This window comes from Chenopodium album, chromosome 12 (genome assembly GCF_948465745.1).
Source record: "Chenopodium album chromosome 12, dcCheAlbu1.1, whole genome shotgun sequence".
Lineage (NCBI taxonomy): Eukaryota > Viridiplantae > Streptophyta > Magnoliopsida > Caryophyllales > Amaranthaceae > Chenopodium > Chenopodium album.
Window position 1 is genome coordinate 52,636,883 of NC_137845.1, and position 5,263 is coordinate 52,642,145.

General features: G+C 35.7%; 1 pseudogene; it reads left to right on the forward strand.

Moving 5' to 3' along the window:
- The first annotated feature begins 973 nt into the window (after nucleotides 1-973).
- Nucleotides 974-1,948, forward strand: LOC145572602 (NDR1/HIN1-like protein 3 pseudogene; annotated as a pseudogene).
- The last annotated feature ends 3,315 nt before the right edge of the window (nucleotides 1,949-5,263 follow it).

Consider the following 5,263-nt stretch of genomic DNA (forward strand, 5'->3'; position numbering starts at 1 on the left):
AAATCAGGGTAAATTTTTATAAAAGTTATCATGTTAACATTAATATTACTATGTTAATTAAAAGGAAAATGATAAACATAGCTCTAATAAGTTCAAAAAGGAAAGATTGAGGAAAGATTAACATTAATACATAGCCCTAAGGGCTACATATATCATTATCCTAATTAATATTCAGTTTGTTGCACGCGAATGAATCTTAAGTCCACAATAGTATTATTGTGAACCAGGTCCACGCAAGTTTATTCCGAGAGCTTCCTTCTAGGTTCCAGAGATTCTGAAATCGAGTTTATTTATTTTCCATACATTGGCTATATTTATTTCTAAAGAATATATCCTACAAAAATAACACTGACTAATAAAGTATTGACTCACTTGATATGATTTTTGTTTCAAAATTTTTAAATCTAAGGTAATAATCTTACCAAGTGAAGGTAATTAGAGTAAGGATTTTTTTTTTAACATCCCTTAAGATTGAGATCTAGTTAGATCCTTATTATTTAATAATAATTATAAAAAAAACAATTAATGTAATTATATTTGAGATTTTATTATCAATCACAATGGATTTTAGATAGGGTCAACTTTTTACATCTCATTCTGTAAATTTTATCAAGCTTAAAGCAGATTAACTTTATAAGCCATACCTATCAAATTGAGATAACTTTTTTTTATTTTACAAAAAAAAAAAAAAAAAAAAAAAAAAAAAAAAAAAAAAAAAATTCTTTCCATGAAGGAAGTGGGCCGACCCATAACGGTCCTGCAAAACTAAAACGACAACAACGCGTAAAACCATTATAAATTTAATCACGCCTCCGTTACTCGTATTTGTTAACCGTGTAACCTAAACACTTCCAATTTTCTTCACTTTCCCCTTTATAATTTCAAAACCTATCTATTCTCTATTTGACGGCTCAACGTCCACCCATTCCACTCCCTCAAATTCCCCTATAAATACACACACCCCCTCTCATCACAACTCCACCCAATTCCAATTCATTTTATTCCCATCAACACCCCCAAAAAAATAACACATCAATAATTTCGATTTCAATACCAATACTAGAGCGTACCCGTGCTAATAAACAATGTCGTACCAAAAACAACCCGAACTTAATGGGGCATACTATGGCCCCTCAATCCCACCCCCGCCTCGCTCCTACAATCGACCAGGTAAGCGAGGCGGCCGAAGCTGCGGGGGCTGCTGCTGTCTCTTCGACTGCCTCTGCGGTTGCGTCATGAGTTGCATCTGGTCCATCCTCTGCACCATCCTCGTCGTCGTCGGAATCCTAATCCTTCTCTTCTGGCTCATTGTCCGTCCTCACGAAGTCAAATTCCACGCCTCAGACGCCAAACTAACCACCTTCAACTTCACCAACAACGACAACAATCTCAATTACAATCTTGCCGTCAATTTCAGTGTTCGAAACCCAAATCGTCGAATCGGTGTTTACTACGACACAATCGAAGCCAATGCTATTTACGCAGGACAAAGATTCAGCACTGTTAATGGTCCAGTTTTTTACCAGGGTCATAAGAATACTACTGATTTTGGACCCTTGAATTTTAAGGGGCAGCATATTGTTGTTCTTGGAAGTGGTGATAAATCTGATTATGATAAACAGAGTAATGAAGGGGTTTATGAAATTCAATTGAAGATGCATTTAAGGGTTAGATTTAAACTTGGGTTGTTTAAAACTGGTACTTGGAAGCCCAAGATTAAGTGTGATTTGAAGGTTCCTATTGAAGGTAAATCTGGGCAATTTGAGAGGACTAAATGCAGCTATGATCTTTGATTCTATTTTTTAATTTTGTTGAGTTTGTGTTCTTAGATCTTGATTTTGGGATTATTTGATTTGTTTTAGGGATATTATGAATAAAAAAATATAGTACTTCGTATATTTTATGGATATATAAACTTGATTTTCATGTATATAAAGTCATAATTTTACTGATTTGATGATTAATTTTCTAGGGTGTTGAAATTTTGTTGCGTTAATTTATTGATTTTTAAATTTTTTTTTAATTATTAAATTGTCTGTAACGGTCGGAATTCTTGTTCATAATTCATTAATTTCATGGTTATGCTTTTTAATTGGGGCTAATTTGTCAGCTTTATTACGAAATTATGATTAGTGTTCAACAACCCAAGTAATTTTTTTAAGGGAAATTATCAATAGTACACCCGTAGTTTTGACTTTTATCAATGATACACTCGTGTTTTTAATAATTATCAGAGATGCACCTGTGGTTTCGACTTTGTCTCACTCATACACCTCTTCCGTTAATTCCGTTAAAAAAGTGTTAAATTTTTTTTTTTAAGGGAAAAGCTTTTATAATAATTTAAGATTAATAAAAAATTATTATAAAAACTTAAAAAAAAAAAAAAAAAAAACCAGCCACCCTCTCCCCACCCTACTGCCACCTGTCCCCCACCCCTGCTCCCCGTCGCCACCAGTCCCTCCTCCCCACCCAGCCGGCGGCCAGCGCCCAGAGCCGACAACCCCACCCACACCCCCCTTTCCCCCACCAAGGCAACCCACCACCCTCTTTTTCCCCCTTTTTGTTTCCCGAACCCCATCCCAAAACCACCCCTAAACGTCGTCCTCCCCTCGAAACCGCCCCCCTCCTCTTCACCTCCCCTGGAAACCCCCCCTTATCGACCCCTTAAGGACTCTAACGCCCTAACCCTCCCTTAATTTGCCGGCGGTTTTAGGGTTTCAATAAGGTGGTGGTTTAGGGTTAGGACCCATAGGGGGTCAATTAAGGGAGGGGGAAAGGTGAGGGGAGGTTTCCGGGGGAGGGGGGGAGAGGAAGGGGGCGTTTTCGACGGGAGAACGGTGGTTAGGGGTGGTTTTGGGATTGGGGTCGGGAAACGAAAAGGGGAAAATGGAGGGTGGTAGGCTGCCTTAATGGGGGAAAGGGGGGCGTAGGTGGGGTGGCCGGCGCCGGGCGACCCTCTAGGCGTCGGCCGCTGGCTGGGGGGGAGGGGGACCGATGGTGACGGGGAGGAGGGGGTGGCAATGGGGTGGGGAGGGAGGCTGGGTTATTTTTTATTTTTTTTAAAGATTTTAGAATAATTTAGATTTAAAAAAAAAATTAAAATTTTTAATGGTTTTTTAACTTTTCAAACGGAATAGGTGTATTAGTGAGAAAAGTCCAAACGACAGGTGTACCGTTGATGAATAATAAAAACACAGGTGTATCATTGATAAAAGTCAATACCACGGGTGTACCATTTTTTTTAAAGATTTTAATAAAGAGAGAATTAAGGGAGTAATTTAATCAAATCAAATACTTTAAACAAAGAATTACGAGGAATAAACTATGTACTTTAATGGGTATCTTAATAATCAAGCAGAGGATATTGGTGATCTATATAGTTGACTTAATCAAAACGATGACTTCACCTTGAAAGAATGAAAGGGACTAGGAAGTTTCTGTCTAGATTTATAATTTATAATTAATATTTGATTTTTTTTTATGATTGCTTAATATATGATGTGTTTTTAATATGTGACAAATATGTTTGAATCATTCAATTTACTCAACCTTAGAGTAATCTTGTTTGGTTACGGCAACAGCGAGACAATTTCTCACTTAATGTGATTGTCTACTATATCATTGAGTCATTGGGTTAACGTTCAACCCCCCAAAACAAATAAATCTCCTAAAAGGGGTGAAAATAGTGTTTCACATTAGAGTGATTGTTTTCTTAATTAGATCAGTTGACACGTTTACAAACGTATGTACACAATAAAGCGTGGGAGAGTTGCTTGATGGTGATACACTAAATGTAGATAGGGCTGCAAACGATCCAGATCGAGCCGAGTTTTAGTCTGTTCGAGCTAAGCTTGATAAGAACTATTCGTATTCGAACTATCTTGAGCTTGAACAAGCTTTTAAAAATCTTGTTCAAGCTGGGCTCGTTAAGAATTTGGCTTGTTCGAGTTGGGCTCGTTAAGAATTTGGCTTGTTCGAGCTTTGTTCACGAATGTACTCATTTGCATTTCGAGTTTAAGTTCGAGCTTGAACGGGTCTAAATCAGGCTTGATTAAATAAACAAGCCTTAATTTATCATTTAAAAAAATGGTTTCTTTCAAATTTTAACACATCCATTTAATTTTATATAAGATGTTTATATTCTTTCTATAAAAAAAAAAAAGTAATGACGGAGTTTTCATGCTTTACATGATGAAATAATTAGTACTTTTTACAAATATGTAAGAATAAAAGATATATAAATTTTTCAAATTTTAATTGGGCGTGAAAAAACTTATAAATTGACTTAAACGAGCTGTTCATGAACATTACCGAGTCGAACATGTTGTTGTTCGAGCTTTGTTCATTTATTTGACGAGCTTAAGATTTTTGTTCAAGCTTGTTTGTTAGCTTAACAAACGAGTATTGACCAAGCTTTGATCGAGCTTGTTCGCGAGTAGTTCACAAACGTATCCGCCTAAATATAGAGGTTCAACTGTTCAAGAGCTCTAAAGCTATTGGAATCATAGAGAGTACCAAGCAAGGTTTGGCTTTCGATTTTTATCAAGTGATGGGGTTGAGATCTTGTTAGGATTAGTAATGGAGTCATGGGGAGCTCTACAAGTCTAACACTAATCTTGTTCTTGTGCATGTGCTTATATTAGCTTATCTAACTTGTGTGTATATAGACTGCCACAGGCCCACAAGTCCACAACCCACAAGTGTATATCTTTTTTTTTTAATTGACCTGTTTCTTTTATCACGCTTATCAATACAAAACTTTAACGATTAATAACTTAAATTTTTCATAATTAAAATTATAAAAGTTATATATTATGATAGTACTTATTGAGGCGAATCCAAAAAGATCATACATGAATATATTTTTCCTTACACATTATTCACAAAAAATGAATCCAAAAAGATCATACATGAATATATTTTTTCTTATATTTATTCACAAAAAACGGTCAAAGGAGGGATGGTGAATAGTATAAAAATCAAAGCGGGTGAAATAATAAAGAACGGAGGAAGTAAGTATCAAACCTAGTACAAAAAGTTCAAATACGTAGTACTGTACATTAATAAGTGGGCAATATGTCAAAAGCTAATGTACAAATAACGTTCAGGCCCACAATTTTTTTTTAATAAGTATGAAAAAATAAAAAACATCACGACACCCTTCTTTATGAGGGGAATTCTAAATGTGCTTCAGGTGAGAATTATACTTAATGCTACTTGATTTGCCTCTTAGTAGAGAAGATGAATGCTCTAACTTTCAAAA